Raw genomic sequence first — 23,612 nt, forward strand, 5'->3', positions numbered from 1 at the left:
GCATGCCCGTTTGAAGCTTTTGACCAGGAAACTGACAGGAGACCTCTTTGTTACCATTTTGTCAAGACAGTATTTTTGGTGTCGTATCCACTTTCTGATACTTTTGACCGGTTAAGTCTTCACATAAAAGAGAAGGAACCTAATCCCTCTCTTGTGTTCTTCAGATGTCCTCCGTTTCGTCCTCGCCGTCTCGCCGCCTTCTGCTGCGATCAGCTCTATCTCACATCTGATCAGAGAGCGTCACGCTGAGCTCAAGGTCAGGCTCCTTTTATTACTCATTAAAGGTTTACTGTCACACAGAGGGGCAGGAAGTCATGCTGGTTGCTCTGTCTGTGTGAGTCCATGAATACAATGAACTCGAGCATTTGGTAATGATGAACTAAATTGTCTTTGAACTACATCTAAAGCTTTTTTTCCTGATGAAGGGCTTGTCAGTGCTTACACTGGACCTGACTGGTATCAGCAGACTGTAAACACAACAAACACTAAATTATTAGAAACATAATTATTATAATAATGCAAAGCCTTCAAAGTACAGTATTCACTTGGAAACAGGAGTGTGACAAACTTAAGGTCCACTTACTAGCTTCTTCCAGAGCTTTCAACCATATCACGTGGTCTTAATCAGCTAATAGAGTCTGCCCAGATGTAATTTTATGATATGATTTCATTTTATAGCTCTTTTATGACGTCTGGTTCATGTCGGAATAAAAGCTAAGCATGAAAAGTTCAGACCTGACCTTGGTAACACTAGACCGACAAAACAATCCCAACTCAAGGTCTGCATACTTTGTTTCTAACTTCTTATACGTACACTCTTATATATCATTGCGGGTCGGTGTGTCCTATGCGCGTTCGCGTGTAGCTACACTGTTCCAACACAAACTTCACAGAAGCACCAAAACCGCAAAGTTATATCTAGTGAAGCCCGTCTTGCAAAACAGTGTCAACTAATCCTGCTCCAGCCCCCCGACCACGGCCAGAAGACACAGGGGAGACTGTAACTCTGGTCTCCAGGGCCGGAGTCGACGCGGCACTCTGCTCCTCTGCCTGCCTGCCTGCCTTCACTCACACACCGCGCTCGTTCTCACTCGCTCCACCTCTCACGTGCATGCATGCACACTACACACTGCAGAAGAGTTATGTTATCGTCTCCGACCGGGGCTGCGGTGTCTCCGATGTTCCTTCTGAACATGGTCGGGAGGCTGAAGCAGGAAACACAGTATCAGCATCGATTCATGGAGAGACCTTCGTCTGGTCAGCTAACATTACTGCCAAGCAGGTGAAATATAGAGTGATATTGTGGTTTTAGCTGACGTGTGTCGCCTCACTGTGTTGATCGATGCTCGTTCATGTCTATGTAGAGCGAGCACAAGCGCGAACCCGCCGCTGACTTTCGTTGACTTAACGGCCACAGGTGTCGCTGTTAACAAGCATTTCTGATTCTTACAAACAGTCCCTTTAAGTATTTCCCTCTTAGTGTCCAATAAAGTGACCACACAGGACATCATAAGTTCCAGAAAGTCCAACTAAACTCAAATGACGTTTAATAAAACTTTTGCACAATCTGACTTTGACTCTATCTGAATCTGTGATAAAGTTAAAATGATGGAGACGGATCAGGGTGGGTGGAGCGGTGGAGGGGGTGGAGGCATGTTAACCAGTACGTTCAAAGAGCCGGTCTCTCCACTTCAGAGAGAATATTCCAGAAGGATGAGAGAAGTGAAAGTTCAGCTCCGAGTGGGATTCGACTGGAAACGAGTCGGTGAAATTACACACAGCCTCAATTATACATCACAAAGGGCGAAAGAGCCCCACTGGATGGCAGCGGAGGAAATGTGGAAAAACTGTAACGCTCGGGCCTCGTAATGTGTGTGCGTGTGTGTGTGTGTGTGTGTGTGTGTGTGTGTGTGTGTGTGTGTGTGTGTGTGTGTCACACATCTCCTCTGTTTTGACTTTGAAGTTGTGACTTTGTCAGGAGGAGCAGGAGCCGAGAGCAGTAGGTGGGAAAACGGAAACTTTACCACCTGAGGGTTGTGCACACACACAGGGGGGCTGGTTTTTAGCATATTCCTGTCTAAATGAAAATTTGTGAAGCAAAACAGTTTGGAAAATATTCTGTCACTGGTACAGTCTCAGCGCTGCCCTTGAGCGTACGTTATGTGTGAGTGTGCATTTGCTCTCACATACATAAATGAAAAGTTGTTTTTTCTTTGTAACCTTTACTGTCTCGCTTCCTGCATGATCACATAAATATGTTGTTTGTCCTCCAGTATTTCAAACTTTTTTTTGTATGTTTTTCTCTGTTGTCTTTATGTCTTGTTATTGTTGTATGCATGAAGGAAAAGTGTGTTATCTCGGAGTAATGTTAAAAGCAATTTAGCATTGAATTTCCATAAAGTTGGAGGATTTGAAGGAGACAATTTAAAAAAAATAAATAAACTGTTGGCAACTGGTTAACCAGGCAACACTTGACCTTTGACATGTGGGATTCTGGTTAATTAGCAGCTTCTCCTCTTGATCACTTTTCAGATCTTGAGAGTGTCAATAAGGTCTCACACTCAGTGTTTGTTTTTGTAGAAATCAACACTTCTCCTGTTAGCTTGTTAGCAATGTTGCAAGCCAGGCCCAAGTGAGAGTCTCAACTATGTGATACCACTGTGTACGGAAGGTTTCCTATAGATTTCACAACATGAAGTTAAATTAGAATGTGTAATGATTGATGTTTTTAGATGCTTGATCAGTTACTTTGGAGTAAAGCTCTTTGTAGTTTGGTGTGTGTGTGTCCAGCAATTTGTCAGCACTCATAAAAATATTGATTACTTGGAAGTGTCACTTCAGATTTTGAGTTAGTAGCGGAGACAGAGGAGCAGCAGTTGTCTGAACTCAACACAAAAATGAAAAAGCAAATATGCCACTTTTGTTGTACTACATATAAATGAAGAAAAGCTGATTTTCTTTTCTTTGTATCAGTTCTCCCAGACTCCCAGGTCTTCCTCTCCGGACCATCTGTGAGGCACGGACTAACATGTTGAGGTGGCACCCTCCCGGGGTCGCTCTGGCCATTTGTCACCCGTCCTCAAGGCTTCCTGCAGCTGTACAGAGGTTGAGTTCAGCGTCCTTGCATCTCACCGACCTCAACGATGTCAGCGGTGCAGCTCAGATAAATGACCTGACAAGCCCACTGAATGTAACCCGATGTTAAAAAGCCTGTAAGTAATCCTTCAAACTCCTTTCTTTGTCTTATCCACCTTTAGGTGTCAATGTGACTCTCTTGAATCTCACTTTACTTTTGGATTAATTTAGTTCAATTTGCGAGGATTGTTTGCCTTTGACACCAGCAGCAGATTTCACAATGACATCTGCTTTATGACTCATTGTGTCATGTTCACATATTTTAAATATACTTGTGATTTAACACTCAAACCGTTCTGCTCCTCTTTTTTATCTTTAAAGTTGGTTTTAACCAGAAGCAAAATCCTCAAAGTAACTCAATTTATTGTCTGATTTATGGTCAGGAAGGATAAAAAGTGCTGGTTTCAGAGTCAGATTGATCTATTTAAGTGTGATCTTTATCTCCTTTCGGACAAAAATCTGCTAATTTCTGGCAGTCCAAGATGCAACCCATCCAACACAAATCAGTCATTATAGTTCAACATAACAAGAGGGGTTTTTAAACATCTTATTTTGACTTTCCTTTCAAATTGTTAGTCCATGTGTCCTGATTTGCAAGTTTCATCTGAAATCATAATATTGATTTTCAAGTCTCATTTTCTTTCATATCAAAGCTGTGGTCAAATATAGTGTTTTTTATTTCGCGGAGTATTTGTGTTTGTCCATAAAAAACAAAAACATAATCGGTCATCTTTTTCATTGATAATCTGTTACCGGAACATTTTACAACACAATGTGCCTCAGAAAAATTAGTTGAGGATCAAAATTATGCATCAAATAACTTAAATTCGTCAATCATTTAGCAAGACTCACATAACTGCGTAACTGCAAATAAAGGCAGTGCAATCAGAAGTTTCACCATATTCTTTTTTAAAATCAAACTTTTTTCAAGCACAATTTATCTAGTTCAGTCATCTCTTATGTATGTTATGGTATATATGTTCTCCCATTCTTTATGTTTCTGAAGATAACTTGTTAGTCCTAAATGTGAAACATCAGAGCTGACTCTAATATGCTCTCCTGCTGTTCCACAGATATCCATGGGGGGACAGTGCTGCATTGTGAGAAACACCGCCTGTGGAAAAGCTCACCTTGTACATCTCTACCCTTACAGGCATTCTGCAGGATTTGTGAAAGAAGGCTATTCGGGGAGCATATTCCCCCCCCCCCCCCAGAGATCGGCCATCCTATTAAGGTGCAAATTACCAACACGTTGTCCGTGTTGGAACAATGCGATCCTGGCTTTGTGGAGGTAATGATTATATCTGTCTCAATTGTCTTTGCCCTGTGTGCAAAAGTCTCCTCTCATCCCTTAACTAGCAAATGTTGCTTCCTAAAGGGGGGAATGGCTGCCACTCCTCCACACTGAGATTTAATTGTTGTTTTTAATGGGTGGCTGCCTCACTTTGTGTGCTTTATTTAATTGACTTAGTGGGCGTGCAGAGTGTGCCTAACTTTTGCCCGGTGTGTGTTTTTGTGTGAGTGTCACTTTCAATGAAAGTCATGCCTTTTAAAGAAGTGTGATTTTGTTTTTGCAGTGTGTGTTTGTGTGTGTGTGCGTGTGTGTGTGTGTGTGTGAGAAAGAGAAATCATTGGGGAGTGTAATCTAACCTCCCTAACTGTAGAAGAAGCAGTTGCGGCTGCACATAAGGGCCTCATGATGATGATAATGATGATCATCATCATCATTATCATCATCATCAAATATCATCATCATCACCATCATCTGTATATCATTACCTTAACCAGCAGAGTGTGATGCCTGGGAGAAAGCAGTTTGAGTAAATTACAGTCAGAGTAAACACCTATCTATCTATCTATCTATCTATCTATCTATCTATCTATCTATCTATCTATCTATCTATCTATCTATCTATCATGCCCAAATACACTTTACTGTTCACTTTCTGTTTACAAAGTCAAAATTGCATACCTTCCTGTCACCCTCCAGTCTACACACACGCACACACACACACACACACAAACAAACATATTACTACTGAACAAGAGGTGAGCTGCAGTTCACTTCCTCTGTTGTCCTTCTTAAGCAAGGTCGGCAAAAGGATCACTCCAAAAATGTGTTTGTGTGTGCGAGAGTGTCCTTCTTACCAACGCTAAGACTGGCTGACTGTCTGCACTTTTGAAGTGTGAGTAACAGCAGCAGAGTAAAGTACCTGGAGGCCAGTTTCCAATAATAAAGTCAGGGTCAAATGGTTCAGAAGGGGAGGTGAAGGTCAAGAGTTTGATTAGGTTGATCGACCAGATTCACCTTTTGCTTCCACACAAACACACATAAACTCACAGTATTCTTCTCTCTCACTGTTGTCTCAGCAGGACGTCCCCGTTGCCTGAAGCAGACGTTGAAGAAGAAAGAAGAAAAGAGCAGAGGGGAGGAGATGGGGCAGGAAGGCATTCATTCATAGTGTTGTCTGACACATTGTTGGTTTCTGAAAGTTACAGAAATGGTTGGATGGCCCTCCGGATTATGTCTGAAAGGTACGGGGAGAGGGGGTTTCCAAAGCTGTTCGACCATCCAGCAAGCACTCCTATTGAAGCGTACTTCAGCCAGACAAATTTGAAAATGCATATTTTTCTCTCCATTTTGGCTCTTTTGTACACACTAGTCTCCAGAGTGGACTGACATTTAAAATGAGTGATTACAGAGAAAGTTGGAGGAGAAGAAAAAGGTTGTCTTTCTGCCTGATTTTACTTTTCTTTAGGCTCTTGAATGAATCTTTACAAAAACGGCAAGAAATGGTGCTGTTGTGAACGCATGTTGGTTTCACACATTATTAATATTTCTAGATTTAGTCGGCTTAGTGTGGACGAAGTGTAAAGGCTGGAGTATGCTTCTCCAGGCTGCGCGGAGGCAAGCATTCAACAACGTTAGAGTTTTTGAGTATAACATTTATATTTCTTTTCCTTTCTGTTTCGTGGACAAACTCCGGGTCTGAGAAGTGAAGTCAATGTGGAAGTTTCTTAAACTTGCATTCTTTCTAATAGCCAGCAGGGGGCGACTCTTCTGGTTGCAAAAAGAGGTCTAAATTGTACTCAAGTAAAAAGTAAAATTGTGTAAGAATATGGTTATATAAAAAAAAAAGAAAAAAAAAAGTAGATCACTGAAACTCTTGTACTCTGAGTGAACCCATACCCATAAAACCCTTTTCTGCGTTAGTCCGTGAAGTCTTTTACGTGTAGTTTTGCAGAAGCATAGTTCAAGTCGAAGAGGGAAGAGAGACGGATAGAGGCAGCAGCAGCAGAGAAAGAGAGAGAGAGAGAGAGAGAAAGTGAGACCGAGAGAGTGTCAGGGGGAAAATCTAAATACCCCCCGCTGAGGAGACTGCGGAAGAGCTGCAGAGAAATGGATGAGAGAGGTGATGGGGGGTACTTAGTGGGAGGCCCCTCCTTTGAACTAGATGTCAGGAGAAAAGAAAGAGGGAGGGAGTGAAGGAGGGAGGCATCTCAGAACAGATCAGAAAGTAGCAGAGCAGATTAAAGACGGAGAGATCACAACGGAGTTAAGGAGAGGAGCGAGGAAAAAGTAGAGACCGATGGTGATTAAATACGAAGAAGGCCCTTCTACAGCTTGGAGAGGAGAGGAGAGGAGAGGAGAGGAGAGGAGAGGAGAGGAGAGAAGAGGAGAGGAGAGGAGAGGAGAGGAGAGGAGAGGAGAGGAGAGGAGAGGAGAGGAGAGGAGAGGACAGGACAGGACAGGACAGGATAGGATGCTGAAGGTCTAACCTCCTCCGGTGCCTCTGAGCTGCGGTCAGGTCTTTGATCCTGCTCTTCATTTAGCTCCACTGTCGGAGACCCTCCCAGTCTGATGCTCAGGATGAAAGGCCCATTCCAGAGTTTATTTGACATATAAATTATTATTCACACAGATTCACAAGGAATTTGATTTGAAATTGACCTGTATTACATTTTACAACTTTACTCGTGGCATGTTAATTCAGAATACAGCAGGACGTGCTGGTAGCTGAGCAATCTAAGAGGTGTGTGATGCCCCGTGGGTCAGGGTCGGGTCCACTGCTGTTCCATCTCATCTCTATCTCTGCAGCTGATTAGACTGTTGTCAGCCCATTAAATAGGCGTTATCAGTCAATATAAGCACCATAGACATGGGTCAGTAGGGACCTACTACACCAAATTGTAGGTTTTATCATCTGTTCACATGTTAGATCACTGAAAGAAGGTATAAAACAACACAACAGCGACCTCTAGCGACCGTAGTAATTATGACAGGAGCAGAAGCAGAAGTGAGGTGCTGTAGTATAGACTGCCTGGCAAAACAACAGGGTTTTCACTTAGGAGACTGGAGTTCACATCCCGTGTGAAACAAACAACATGTGGTGGTCTTTGTGTTCCATAAAAAAATCCATAATAACCTTTCAGCATATTGTAATTCAAGTGTTCTGAGAGAAAACTAGACTTCTGCACCTCATCATGGCTCTGTTTTCAGGCTTTGGAAAATCTAGCCTGTGACGGGAGACTTTGGCCAATCACAGGTCATTTCAGAGAGAGAGAGCGTTCCTATTGGCTGTGCTCCGGCTGGTGGGCTGTGCTTGGTATTTCCTCAACTGATCTCAACATGGCTGCCGGGGTCACAAACATTCTCATTTTACAGCTAAACAGTACACTACAAGATGTTTCTGAAAACATTTTTACGCGAGAAATAGGCATTAACGTAACAGAATATTGATTCGTATTTGATGAGCGCTGCCTAGTTTGACCGTTTGGTCGGAGATCGTGACTGACAGCTGCTCAGAGACGCCAGGCGCCAGCTCAGCTCTGATTGGTTGTTTTCCTCCGGTCTGTGAAATCTTGCAGATACCTTTAGGAGCACCGGAGGACACAGAGGCACATGATTTTTTTTTTCAGATTACCAAAATCATGCACTACCATCGTGACCGTTTTATATAAATATTTCTTTAATCATATTTCCTCCAATTCTACGCACTGCTGCTTTAACAGTAACCATAGTCTTTCCCTAACCTTAAAGTATTTTAGTTCCCAGTTTTCGTTGCCTAACCTTAAATGTCCCAAAAATGTTGAGCATCCCACAAGCTGTTTTGACTGAGTATACAGTCACCTTAAATTGCATTCAAATTGTTGTAGACCAACCACACAGCAAACGTAAAACAGATTACACATTCACTTACACAAGAACTACATTTACATGTTGGCACAGCAGCCACAACAACGTGATACTCAATATTCAAGTTGTGATACATAAGAATCTATATAGCAAAACACTGTCAGACAGCTGAACCATCATCTGGCACGAGTGCTGTTAAGGACTGTTATAGGATCTGTGGCAGATGGTAGATCTGTGGCTGTTGCTATATGCACGCTGTATATGTCACGTCAACATGGCATCAGTGTTATCATCCATAGTTAACACAGGTCACATTGTGCAAAAAACAGTTCTTCACAGCTTACCTGGATCTTGAGAAACATGCAAGATCCATTTTTTGTTGTTGTTGTTTGTTGGCCTCTTTGAAGTCAGCAATGATTCTTGGGCTGCTCCACAAACAAACATTAAGCTTTAAAGCAAAGTCTACTCTCCTGTATTGGTCCATCCTCCAAAAAAACAAATCCCTGTTCTTTCTGGCTCTCAGTAAACCCTCTGGTTCTGCTGAAATCTACTACAGTATTCCCTACTGTGTGTATTTCCCTGATCTGAGTCATAGCCTCCTACAGATCTTTAGATGAAGTGTGTACGCTATTAAGTAAAACAAATAAATAAATACCAGCATAAATTTGTAGAATATGTATACAAGCTGAGTGTTGTTTCCTGAAGGCCCACTTGTGTTTGATAGCCTCCTCTGCATGTCAGTCTCTTGAGTTACATATCTTGTTTCTATCTTAATATCTGTATGGCTCAAGGTTTAGAAGGCGATACACGCTCTCTAATGTACAAAAACACCTTTGCACTACTCAGTGAGTACGGATTCGGATTGTTTCAGTGGGGATTTTTGTTGTTTTTCTTTGAATTACAGTGCTGTTATGTAGACATCGAAAGCTTTGGTTTTATAAGATTAACTTGGATCCTTAATGAATGCACAAATCAACAGATATGAAATTTAACTCTGCCTGTTGCGCTCTGCCGTTGAGAAATTCTTGATATTTTTCAAAGTGCAGCTGTTGTCTGTTCACATTAATTCCTACTCCTTCATAATGCTTACAAGTGCTTCATGTAATACCAGACTCCGACTAAGTAGCCTAATAAAAGAGTGGTATCATATAATGAGTGAAGTCTGTTCATTTATTTAGTTCTCCTCTTGTCTTTACTGTTATAGGTAACAACCACTGTGTTGTCCTTTACACTTCAGTTTATGTATGGATTAAACAAAAGAGATGTTAATTAGTGAGCTTTCAAGGTGCTGTTGGGTGCATTTTGTTACCTATGGACAGAGTCAGGCCTAATTAATTAAAAATGGAATAAAATAAAAACATTATGTCAATGTTTGTGTGTGGCTGACAATTTTTTCCTGTATAGGGCTACCCCCTGGTAACAAGTATACATTAGCCAATTTTTATACATAGTAATATTACAGAGCATTAGACATTACAATACAACAGCACAGGGAGTAGTAGGAAAAAATTTAATAAAAATAAACTAATTACAAACAAAAAAAGAAAAGAAAAAAAGTGAATAATCCATATCGCAAAAAACATCTGGCAATGTTGTCCACAATGGCTTAGATACCTGGGAGCTTGGTTGGGACAAAGAGCGTATATTGTCAAGAAGCGAAAGTCAATTGTTCGTTGGCTTCTGCCATTTTGGACTGAAAGCCACCAGTAAAACGTTCATTCCCATGAAAGTCGGACACCGCACGCAACAGTTAGAGGGTATTTTCTGCTTGGAGCATGTGGCGCTGGAAATTACCTGTTGAGAACATGTGGGGCATCCTTTAAAGGCACTTCTATGAGGGTGGGTGGCAGTATACAACCATTTCCTGTTGCCAGTAGGTGGCACTATCACCATAACTCAATAATGGCACATATATATCTTCAGACCGGGACTCCTATAAATCATGACAAATTTGGGGAAGATTGGTCAATGCATAGTCAATTTACAACAACTTCCTGTTTCCTGTAGGGGACGCTATGAATATTACTCATAATGTATATGGCTTCAGGCCGCGACTTTTACTCTCTCAAAGTAAAACAAAATTATGTCTATTCTATTGTCATATTCTAGCGAAATGGCCTGTGTTAAACACTAAAATATTATAAATATAATAAGCATTTTGAGTCCAAAATGGCAGCAGAGGCTGTTGTAAAAAAAACAACAGAATTTCATCTCTTTGTTTATATATACTCTTTGATTGGGATAGAAATGAAAAAGTTGTGAATCCACCCTTTAATCAATGGTCCGCCCACTCTGAACAGGTGGTCTGGTGCTGCTAATCAGCACTCTCACAGTTGTTTGGCACATGTCTTTTGCTTGATAGACAAAAAATAACGTGAAACCACACTAGTTTATTGGGTGAAATTATCCATTTGGCTAAAATAGCTGAACCTGCTGAGATTACAGTTACCAGAAACAAACATGGCGGACGGAAACCAGCCGTTAAACCAGCCGTTAAACCACGGACACTCGACAAACGGTGGGTTTTCTCCGTGATAACTTTGCGTTAGCCACTTAATGCGACTGCTGCTTATTGTTAGCATCACAGTAATACACCGAAGCTAACGTTAGCATTGCCAACTGTTTGTTTCAGGACAACTAACGGTACTTCGTGGAGGAAAACATGCTAGACTAACGGACATGTCAGTTATCAACCGTACGCCGTGAACGCCACATCAAACCGGAAGTGTCCCGGCCATGGTTGGCTACTTCACCTCACAGAGCTACTGAACTGTAAGTACTCAGCTAATTAACTTAATGTATGTTGATGTTTTGGCTATACAGTTGTTATTGAGCTTTTTTTCCCTTATTGGCAGTTGTTTTGACATGTATGATATGATGCTTTCAAGCTGTTTGTTAACATTGTTATGGGCTAAATTGAATTTGGCATGTTTTTACATTGTGTGTGTGTAAACATCACTGTTTATATTACCCATTCACATACTTGTTCCTGTGGCTGATTGGCTTTTCTCTCACATACTCTGGGTAGTAATCATCACATTAACACTTCTTTTCCACACATCCTGCTAGGCATTAGAGGATATTTCACTCCCAAGCATTGGATTTATGTGACTACTTGCTTTGTTCTTCATATAATTAGCCCTATATGTGCTTTCTGAGCTATGTTTTCCTGCTGCTACACTCTTCTATTAATGCGTTTATGGCTCAAAAACGTTATTATTGTTAAAGGGACTGTTTTTAAGTATCAGAAATGCGTGTTAACATTGACACTTGTGGCAGTTAAGTCAACGAAAGTCAGCGTCCTGTTGCTCGCGCTCGCCCGTGTGCACGCGCTACCTGAATGTGAGCGAGCAGCGCTCAAAACAGTGAGGTGACACACCTCAGCTAAAACCACAATATCACTCTATATTTCACCTGCTTGGCAGTAATGTAGACGAAGGTCTATCCATGAATCAATGCTGATCCTAGTGTTGGCTTTTCCTGCTTCAGCCTCCCGACCGCGGTCGGAGGGAGACACCGGCACCCGGTCGGAGACGATAAAGTAACTCGCCCCGTCACTTCACAAGACACAGGAAACCTCTGTTGGTCTAGTGGAGCACAAACGTCCACTGTACATTCACTAGATATTCTCAGAGCTACTAACTCTTCTGCAGTGTGTAGTGTGTGCGCATGCACGTGAGGTGGAGCAAGCTGAGCGAGTAACGAGCACGGCATGTGAGTGAAGGCAGGCAGGCAGAGGAGCAGAGTACAGCAGAGACTCCGGCCCTGGAGAACAAAGCTACAGTCTCCCCTGCGTACTCCAAACACAGCCAACACTGTTTTGCAAAACGGGCTTCACTAAATATAACTTTGCAGTTTTCGTGCTTCCGTGTAGTTTGTGTTGGAGCCGAGTCTGAACAGCGTAGCCACACCCGAGCGTGCATGGGACACCGACCCAGATTGATTTATACGTGTAAGAAGTTACAAACAGTCCCTTTAATAATTATCTGCTGCATAGCTAACATGTTTATCAGGGGCAACTGCTGGGTGTAGATTTATACACTACCTTCTGTTAAAGATTATATTTTATTTCCTGTAATGGTTAGGAAAGTGTTCGACCCTCACATAGTAGACTCGTGATAACTATATACTGAGGTTTTGGCAGGTAGGCTGTGTTTATTAAGGTCATTCCTCAGCCCCTGCTGTGTTGAGGCTGGTGTTAGCTTGCCGGGGAGTGACGGGCTGCGGTCGAATGGCCTGTTTTGCTTAGGAAGGTTCCTAACGGAGTGAAATGACCTGCAAGTTAGTAGCAGCCATGATAAGAGCTGGTTGAATTCTTTTGTAGTCCATCTTTGGATTATTGTAGTTTCACCACGGCAGACCTACGTCATAACATCCGCCGTGGTCGCATCATAATTACGGAGCCTAGTGAAAGTGCAGTCGGATTCCTTGGCTTCGTCTGATACTAAAATATCTTGCATACTGATTTAGCGTATTAAATAGCATGCAAGTGTGGAATTACGTACGCAGGAAAAGACATTACGACGTGTGACTTTTCAACCGCAGCCAAGGATAGATCTGTTTGCACTTTGACTGGAATATTTTACACATAATGGTGAAGAAGTCTTATTATTTTTTTTGTGTAGGCTTCTTCTTTCTTTTTAAATTTCAGACCATGATTATGATCCACCAAAAACACTTTTTTTTTTTATGGAAGCGCGGCCAGTCTATTTCTCTCCTGCTGTCCTTCTATCTCTTTCAGCGCTCCTTTCAGATGTGGCTCCCTCCTTTCATTACAGCATGCGGCCAGTTTAACAGAAGCGGTAATAATATATTGAGGTAAAACCCTGTGATGTGTTGCTTCACCCACTACCTCTAAAAGCTTCCCAGCTTTAATTGTAGAGCAGAATTTCTTTCACGGTGAACCAATTAAGAGAGGTAGCGCTTACTTTGTTCAAGTTTAGAATCAAAAGCTCAGTGTTTTACATAAAATTACATATTGTTGTTTCAGCAGAGATTCCTACATTAACACTTTTCTCACATGAAGTCGAGTATTTTGATATCCTTCTTTCGAATGCGTCTGTCTATTCCCCTCTCTCTCTCTCCCTTTAAGTTGGAATGTAAACGTTATGATGTAAGTGCCATTTTGGATTGATGGATGACGACAGTGCCCGGAGGCAACTATTTCAACTTACAAGCCTGTCTGTGTTTTCAAACCAGGCTTTCATATCATTCAGTCGGAGACACCCACACAATCGAGTTGGTAGACTTCAACCTTGGTTTCAGCATTAGTTTTCACCACCACTCTGCGTTTGACTGGACCTCCTAGAGACACACGGTGACTGTTAGGATGTGTGTGTGTGTGTGTGCAGGGCTTTTGAAATGTGTGTGGGTGTGTGTATATCTAACTTAATTTGACTCAAACACGCTCCCCTCGCCGGGAAAGAATGTTATGTTTTCAGCCAGACCGGGCCTGTGTTGTTGTTAAGATGCACAGTGCCTCTCTGCCGTTCCTTAGTGTTGCAGAGGAGGGAATAATATGTCGAATCTCATTAGCAGGGAGACTGTGACATCTTCAGTGTGCTGCTTATACCTTAACCACCCATGTGTGTGTTTGTGTGTGCAAGACAGAAGACGTGGCTGTTTTTATTTATGTATGCATTTGTTTGGATCTGTCTGTGATTCTGCGTATGCACTTCTTATAGCATCTATGGGTTTGTGTGTGTGTGTGCGTGTGTGTGTGTGGCAGTCAATCAGCCAGCTGTTAGTATGCACTGACTGTGGGTCCAGATTACTGTTGTGATTGATGTAGCTGTGTACACACTGGATCTCAAGAGCTGTCCGACAAAATGGATCGACCGTTCTGTTTTCCTCCTCATCAGCTCCTTCCTTGTTCTCCTCCTCTTCATCCTCCCTCCCACTCCTTCTTTCGACTTGTTTCCGTCTGAGACCATGAGCTTTGACGAGAAATGGCAAAAAAAAAACTTAATTTGTCCCAGAGCAGTGTCTGTCTTTAAATGGTGTCTCGGTGCATGAACAGACTTCAGTCGATGTTTGAGCTCTGGAGTGTGTATGTGAGGCGGCTCAGGTGGTTGCATTGATGAGTTATGACCTTGCGGAGTGCTTAACTTTGATTGCCTCTCTCCTTTAGTTCTGAATCTATTGGTCTAGCAGAGATTCAGTCAAGAAAATGAATTGACAACAGTCCTGAGAACATGATTTGCTGGTTCCAGCATCTTGACGATTTGCTGCCTTGGGTTCTAGGAACTTGTGATGTGCATTTATTTTAATTTTAATTTTTTTTTTAATTTTGTCAACTAAACAAATCATTAATTAAAGATTACTTTGATTGAGTGAAATTAATGATTTATTTTTACAACATCGAGCCCTTATATGCTAAGTAGCCATTCAGTAGAGATACCAGTATTGTAGACGGCAAGCACAACGCAAGGGCAAATATGTAATGGGTGGGTGACGTGTTGAAGGCTTGATGTTCTTCCAAAACTGTAGTCGTGCCGGTTCATGTGCACCTCCTCTTCTTTCCCTATTCCTTGTTTTGTGTGTGCGTGTGTGTGTGTGCGCGCCGAGACCTTAGAAGGGCAAGTGGAGGTGAATGATCACCTCGTCCTGCTCTGTTTAATCGGATGGAGACTGTATGCCTCTGGCTAAGACAGCTCTCTCTACTAACACACACACCTAGCCCATCAGTGACCCGTGTATAGCATTCAGCCATTTGGAGTCATTTCAATGCAACAGTCATTTTCATCCGGGCAGACGAAGGCTGTTGATCTGCCCAAGGGCACGTGCAGTGTTCTGCCATCTGAAGTCTCATGCTCCACTTCTGATTGATAGACTTGGTGATCAAACTTTCTTCGCTAGATGTCTCTCAGTGTTTTCCTACTCTTTTAGCGTCCTTCTAATGCAGGGCACACACCATACAACTTTGGGCCAGATTCCCCCCTTCGACAATGTTCAGCAAAGCCTCATTTTTTTGATGGTTCTAAAGTTTATCTTTCCAGATATTCTTATGACGGAGGTATATTAGGAGTGCTTTTTACATCAACCGATCAGCTCGGAAATCCATCCTGGCTGCACCAATTTCAAATCGTAAATAGTAGGGCTGTCAAAGATAACACGTTAACGCAAATTCGTTTTAATGCCAGTAATTTCCTAAAGTAGTAGTAAGAAAAGGGAGAACCAACTTGTTGATTTGTGGCAACGACACGTGTTTATTTAACGTGTCTCCATGACTTCTTCCATTATTTTTCTTTTTTCTTTGTGAATTTTCAGCACAAAGTAGTGCAAACACATGGCACACACTACGGAACAAAACTGTTAAATTTAACATAACAAGACGTTATATGTCAGGTCTCTTTACATTTTCAAACATCTGTTAAAATTTGAACAATCTTTTTAGTGTGAGCCAGCCTTTACTCTTTTATGCCAGTTACTCTCTTTATCCTTTTTTTCTCTCTTTGTCTCCTCACATTGTGGAGGGAATATTTTTGGAACATGTGTGAGATCATTTACACCTCTGTGGTGTAGAGGAACCAGTGGTAAAGGGTGGCGTACTAACAGTTAAGCACAGCACAGTAATGTGATGAACAAAGGCATTAAAACATGGATATAACAGGTAAAACATGAGCCCAATATAGGCTCTGCGGGTGGGCTGAACCGACACTAACAGGGTAAGGGAGTGAATGATATATTTTCCAGATTTAAAGGAAAGATATGACGTGGTTATATATGGGGGATGTTTCTGTTCAAAGGTGGCCTCCTTGAGCTTTCTCTGGCTTTCCGCTGACTCCTGTTTGATGAGTCCAGTTTTGTACAATTAGTAATTAATAGGCCAGGCATGTTTTGTTTTTGTAAAAGTTGTAGCCTAAAAGAAACAGTTTGCTAATTAAAATGCAAACTCGCTGCTTGTTGGGGCATGGAAAATTGCAGCAGTTGTCAGATACCGCCGAGGTGTGTTTATAGGTTTATAGAAACTTGAATTATGGTAATGTGTGTGTGTGCGTGCACGTGCGTGTGTATTCATTCCACACAGTCAGATATGAGACGTTCTGTGCGACAGAGTCGGAGTGCTCATTACCTGCTAAATTACCCAGGATCCTGTGGGAGGCCTGCTCTGTCTGTGCTGCTACAGTAACTCAGTATAGACGGAGAAACCCAGACTGCTGCAGACTCTGAAGTGCTTCACAACACTGGATGACTGGACTCGACTCTGCGTCCGACTCTGACTCTGCCACGAGAATTTAATGTATTCTATGTCATCTAGTGTTTGAAATGAAATGAAATTGGCCGGTTCAGTCACTGATCTGCTACTCAGCCATTTTTAATCTGTTTATCTGGGGAATGTCTGGCTGAGAACAAATGCTCTTTTTCAGCAGCACCCTACTTTAGATTCTTGACTTGTGTCTACCCATTGCTAAGGCTGGGACACTTATCTCCCGATTCAATACTATTACAACACTTTTGTGCCGATTTGATATTTATTGCGATTTTTGTTAACTTTTTTTAACACTGGACCATGGGAAATAGTTGAATCATACATTTCTAGGGACTTTTAATTGGAAAAATATCTAAATTAATACAGTAAAAATGTTTGATTTTCAGCATTTATGCAGGCAGAGCTGTCCTGAGGTCAACCAGCAGCATTAGCTGTGATGTCTAGCTCTGCTTTTCCTGGCAATGTCTGAAACCCAAAGTGTTTCCATACTTTACTGGATGTGTAGTGTTTACCACTTTGGATTTAATATGTGAGGGTGCAAATAGTATCCACGTGGACCCTCCGCCGTTTTGTACTTTCTCGTTGCGGCCAGCTGGGGTTTGTTTTAGTTGACGGATACGGAACGGATACGGAACGGATACGGAACGGATACGGAACGGATATGACGTCACGTTACTCAGACTATAACAATAAAAGCGGTAACTTCCTTCTACCTCCACATAGACTCAAATGAAGCAAATATATAAATTCTGGTATTAAAAAATTGATTTCAAAATCGTAAAAAAAAATCCTGATACATAGGTGAATTGATTTTTTCCCCCACCCCTACCCAGTACAGATATAACTCTCTGTTGTCCCCTGAGCAACTTGAGGATTGACTTTACTCAAGGGTACTTCCGCAGTAGTTGCTGTATTATACTTTACTATAAAACACATATTTCCTGACCCTATTTAGGACCACAGTCTGTTTTCTAACCTTTTAGCTCTATGATCTTGGCGCCCCCATCAGTCCTTGTTTGGTTCAGGCCCCCTTCACTCGCTCTTGTTATTGTAATATTTTCATCAAAGTCTTTTTCCTCGCTCATAGATCCTCACTGACATTTGTGAACTGCGGGATCAAAGCTAGATCCTACTACACTTCTACCGTCTGAACTGCTTGACAGGAACTGACCCTGACCCCCAGGAGTATTCAGGCAGAGCTCTTCTGGGTTTAACTTCTACTTCAAATGACCTACATCAGATTAATATCCACAGCTGTGGTTCCTGAAGCCGGGCTCGGACTTTTAGTTTATAAATCCTAACTGATTTTGAAATCAGGTTGCATCACACACATAAGGAGAAACTTTACAGATGTACTTCTCTCTAATCTCAAACATGCACACACACTACACAATATTATTAAGATTATTGTGCCAGAGGGAGCTAATGTAAGCCTCAACGGCTAGAATGTTTAACGTTGCTTGGCAACACCGTCAGCTGCTCCGGCTCATTGGCTTTTGTGGTCCCGCTCGGAAAATACTGACGTAATCATCCAGATTTTAACTCCTAAATATCAAGCATGTTTGAAATGTATCGAGGCGTCCCTGATGAGTCTGGAAACAGTAAAAACTATCTTTAAATGCCTCACATTACCATATAATCTGGGACGAACATCGGTACCGACCAAGTCCAGATTTCCCAGTCTAGATTTGTCCTCCGATTGTGGGGAGGGGGGAATCAAGGATAAATTGGCCCAAACCTCCTGCAGTCTGAGCCCGGCTTAAAGGGTTATATGTTCATTTGTACAGCCAATTTATCTGTCTCGCTCCAGTATAAAGTCTGTGTTTGAATGTTTTTACTGAAAGTTTTTTAGCTTTTATTGGAAGAAATAAAGGGCAGTTTTATGCCACATAAGACATCACAAGTTAAAGCAACTTCTCTGCACTTTACCGGCTCTATTGTCTACCGATGTAAGGTCTTATGTGACATTTCCAAGTGATCAATATTTTGTTTGTGTGTGACATTTCATTTGCAGGCAGTTCATAATTTGTTATGGCTGCAGATTTAATGGTTTTGACCAGAGTGTACCAGAGAAGGTTGAACCAGTGATCCAGACTGTAGAAATCTCCAGTATGACACGTGCTGATTACACACCACATGTATAGCCTAGATGTGTTTCTGCTCGCTTCTGAGAAATCTTTGCAGCCTTTTAAGATGGAGCCATGAAGCAAATACCAGAATGCTCATGGGGCCGTGGAAAAGGAAATTAATCCACGACCTTGAGTTGGAAAGGTTGAGGTATTGTCAGGCGCGTGGTGTGTTCCAGGGACCTGACAGTCTTGTTATAAATGAAACACAGAGTTATTTACCAGTACACAGAATCTCATATAAGCAATTCTTGTTTTACATAGGGAGAGGTCTTTATTAGGAACCTAGATTGGATGTTAGAGGGGAATGGTGGGTGAGAGTGGGTACGATTTGATGAAGTGTCCACGTGTTATTCATATTTTGGTCTCAACGACACTATGCTTATAGGACGACTGACCCTTCTGGCATCAAGGAACACTTATTACATAGATGGGTTCATTACGTTTGAAAGTGATTTTACTCGTTCTGCTACCTTCCTGGAAGCCACTAGATTATTACTTATTCCTTCCATTTTGATATATTTGAAAACGCAATATAAAAATGTAAATGTTGGCTTATATAATGTGGGGAAACATTTTTAAAAATGTACTGTAAGAAAGAGAAAATTAATTTTGGCTCCCATTTTTGGAACCACTGCTCTAAAGCCATCAGACCTCAAGTTTAATGGGTAGGAGTGTAAATCACCAGTTTCATTACGATATTATATTAATTCTTTGGACAACGATACGATATTTGCCGATATCACAAAGTCTCCCACGATACGGTTTCGATTCGATTCAGGAGCCTGCGATCGATGTGAGACGTCATATGCCCATTTAACAAAATTGGTTACATTTATATCAACTTACAAAAAACAACTAAAATATGATTTGACAATTTTATTTCTGGGCTCTTCCAGGCAATTAAATGAAAAACAATCTATTCTTTTTTTAATAAAAAGTATAAAAATAGACTTCCTGTTGCGGGAGGTCTGGTTGCTGGTCAATGCTGGTGAGCGGCTTGTCAATAAAATAAGAATAGCTGGTCCACCTTAAAGGTCAGCCCACCTTAATTGAGCCTGAGCTGAAGTTGTTGCTAACATCGGGGCTAACCCCCATCACAAGCAGGTAGCAAGCAAGACGCAGGAACTTGGCTCGGGTCTTGAGGAGTTGTAGCATTTATTCACCAACAAATAAACAAGCAACTTACACACACTGAACTGCTACGTTCACAGCTATAACATTACTGCTACACACTGTCACACACACGCTCTCTCTCTCTCTCTCTGCCGACTGGACACTCGCTGATGTTACGCTGCTAACGCCGCTCGCTAACGCCCGCTCGCTAACGCCGCTCGCTAACGATACTCGCTAACCACACTAGCACTCTTTGGATGTTTAGGAATGAGGTGCGCTTGGACAAAAACGATGAAACAGACGTGCCATGGGAATTTCAAAATAAAGGCGTATCTGAAAGATGATGATATATATCGATGTTTTCACTTTGCATCGATGATGATATTGGATCATTGATCATTCAATCGATATATCGATTCAGAAGGATGGATCATTGCACCCCTATTAATGGGCATGACGCAGAGAAGTGCAGAGAAATTGTTGATGACAATCTTAGGAGCTGATGGCAAAGCTATCTACACAACATTGAGATGATTAAAAAAATTGCCAAATAATATCCAGCCCTCCCATTTCTAAGTCTTTACCTCTCTCATACTTGTCTCTTGCTAGCAATATCGTCTTGGATGTGTCACAGCACAGGGACTGTTCTCCCAATGTTTATAACCATGAGGAAGTTAATCAAAATGTTTTGAATAATGAATTATGTCTTTCTAGACATATCAGTGTAACTAGTTTATAAATATCTCCCGGCATAATTTGATTGCCAGTGCACTTCCTTTGAATAGAGAAAACAAACATCAGTGTTTCAACTTTCCCTAATTGGATCTTAACCGACAGGTTATAAAGAGTTGTGCCAGACAGTAGGGACTGCCAGTGATTCAGAGGGAGGAACTCCTTTGCAACTCATGTGCAAGTGTGTGTGTGTGTGTGTGTGTGTGTGTGATAAGAGTATAAAGCACATTTGTGTGTACCCACTTCTCATGAAGAAATGTTGCATTGTGATACTCCTTGACCTTCATGGGAAAATATCAATCCACCCCACAGTTTTGATTGCTGGGGTTTCTGTCAGTCGGTGCACTGTTGCTTTGATTAATGACTCCACGGTGTGTGTGTTTATGTCTGAGTGCACTCGTGGCTTACAGGTGATCAGGTCAGATTTGCTGCTCAGTGTTGCAGCACCTTAGTTCTGCCAATTAGGAGAAAGTGGGTGAGATGATGGGGAAGGTTTGAGGAAAGGAAAGGAGAGGATCGAAAAGGGGGCAAGAACCTCTGGGAAACCTCTGGTGAATGCAGGAAAGGAGGAGCTGTTGAAGGGTAATAAGTCAACACAATCAGGAGGGGTGAGATGTATCATGGGTGAACATAAATTGCAGTTTATCGACCCATGCTTGATGGTGGTTGCCTTAAGTCAACAAAAGAGGGCCCTCTCTCCTTCCTCAGAAACTTTTCACCGAAGCTGTAACTGCTGTGGCACAAACACACACCCTGCAGTCCCACAGTTCCCCACCCCCCTGCAATGTCTGTCTACACACCGTGTGCCACCTGCATTATTGAAATATGCCTGTCACTGCCAAAGTAGGGGGGCCAGGCCCAGATCAAACAGCAGTCAGTGTGACAGAGACAGAGGGAGGTCCTGCCGAACTAGAAAGGCCTGGTTCACAGCAGAAAATGACTTTTTGGCGACACTTGGGGAAAGAAGTTGGATTTGTTTTTCTATGCCTAAAGGAACAGTTCACCCAAAAGGTGCAATCAAAATTAATGGATAGATGTTTTTGTGGCTATTAGAATGAAAATCAGCGTTTTCTGTTTCAAAAGGGGCACCGAGAAATACTGACCAGATAGAATGGAGCTGCCTATCTTTCTGTGGGTTTGGGGATCATATGAAGCTTGTGGTGAAAAAATGTGTTTTCAAAGTTGAAAGTGTGATTTGATAAATATGAACGTATGAAGAATATTGACACAAGTCTCTGGACACTGTCTGTCTCACACGGTCGAGGCTTTGTGGGTGTGACCATTTTTTCCGTGTCATCACCATTCATATCTACACGTGTTGTGTTTATGGTTAAATTGTTTACAAAAGCACAAAGTTCTTCATAGATCTTAACTTTGCTCTCAAAGTGCACCAGATTTATCTTTAAAATCCTACAAAATGTTCTTCAGGAAGAGCATCAACACTGGCCGTGTTATAATAGGCCGATCTATTTTTTAATAATAATCTAAAATGTTATGCCCTAAATTTTTCCATGTGTTATCAAAAAGGGTATCAAATAGTGATATTTTTAAGTATTTCATCGTGACAAAACTAGTCACAGTGGTAGTGGTGGTAGTATTTAATTCTGATTGAATAAAGAAACAATTTATACAAAAAGAATAAAGCTTGCTCCAGTGAAGAGAGTGACTGAGTTTTACCATGGAGAGAGACACAGACAGACTGGCTTTAAATGTTTCAGTACCATGGAGAGGGACTCATGTTTTTTTTCTGTCATTTTAAACAAAGATAGAGGAAACACACTCAGGATAGCACTTCTAACAATGTTTGTCTCATCATCCTACATTTGCATATCGTGCCTAGGCACGACTAGCTTGTGTGTATTTTCATTGCATCTATCCTGTGTGACAAGGGAGCATGAACAAACATAAATGAGAGAGAGTGGAGCAGGACAACAACAGAGTGGCAAGCCATTGAAAAACTATTAGAAATGCGTGGATGTGAAATTTTAGGCATGAAAAAGGGACGAGACCGAGAGAGGCATTAAGAGACATGAAGAGAGGATGGAAGAGGCAGACACAGACAGGAAACAGAGACTCTGAAAGAATAGTAAAGAGTCATAGATCGAAGGGGAATAGAGACAAAATAGTTGGAAGTGTTCGAGGACAAAAGAAGAAAATAATGATGGAAACTGGAAAGAAATTATTAAAAAAAATAACATTGGAAATGCATTTGATCAATTAATAATGACCTAGACATGGCAATTTGTTACGTCCTAACAGCAGCTGACAATAAAGAACCATAATAATCTAAGGTAAAAGGCACACAGGATTTCTTTTCTGAAAAAAAAGGCAGGTTTATCTAATTTGCATTTTATCTCGTCAGAGGTTTATGTAAAAATTCAGTTGGCAAATGGCTGAAACGAGCAAAGACAGAACAGCTGGTGGGGCCACACAGAGAGAGAAAGGAGGGCGACACTGATGGAGAATAACTGAGAGCTGTCTTCACTTTGACTTTGGCTTTGTAGACCACCTGCCGAGACCTCAGTTCACATACTGTATGTGACTCTGTCTTTTTGATTTTCGGGAGTGATTTTCTTCTGTCTTTGCCTGCCACCACCTCTCTCTTTCTTCCTTACGCACATAAACTCACTCATGCTCTTTTATCTCACATCTATTCCCCCGCCCACGCATTCCCGGTTTTTCTTCCCTGCCATTTGTCTTGGTGGCATTTGTCACCGACACCAGACCACAAGACACACCTGAGACCTCCTCTCTATTGTCGGGCTCATACTTCATCTCAGTGGGGTGTGCTTCGAGGGCATATATCTTTGTTACTGTGTGCGCTATACAGAGAAAGATAGAGAGGTGGAGGTCAAGTTTACAGAGGTGAAGTGTGGAGCCACACCTGGAATATGACGTAGCACATAGCAGACTGGTCTAGTGAAAACAGGGGTCACTGATTTGATCTTAACATAAAGCCAAAATGTCCACCCTCCTTGTGCCACAACCTGTTCATTGATAAATCAAGCCAGAAATGAGTCCGTGGAGGGCCATATAATGCATAAAATTGGCAATCTACAGGATGTAAAGATGGTTAGTGTGTGGGAAATTTCACTGTAAGCAAAATGAACAGCATTTGCACTTGATAAATGCGTTTTTTACCCAGTTTTAAGGT

At 41.7% G+C, this 23,612-nt stretch overlaps 1 long non-coding RNA gene across 3 annotated transcripts in view; it reads left to right on the top strand.

Annotated features, from left to right (window-relative positions):
• Positions 1 to 11,013: 11,013 nt before the first annotated feature.
• LOC141752796 (uncharacterized) overlaps positions 11,014 to 23,612 on the top strand; it is a 104,394-nt gene continuing 91,795 nt past the window's right edge. For all 3 annotated transcript variants that reach the window (XR_012590337.1, XR_012590338.1, XR_012590339.1), the window contains exon 1: positions 11,014 to 11,044. This is a non-coding gene — a long non-coding RNA (uncharacterized LOC141752796). The remainder of the gene's footprint in view (positions 11,045 to 23,612) is intronic.

Source organism: Sebastes fasciatus, chromosome 16 (genome assembly GCF_043250625.1).
Source record: "Sebastes fasciatus isolate fSebFas1 chromosome 16, fSebFas1.pri, whole genome shotgun sequence".
NCBI classification, from domain to species: domain Eukaryota; kingdom Metazoa; phylum Chordata; class Actinopteri; order Perciformes; family Sebastidae; genus Sebastes; species Sebastes fasciatus.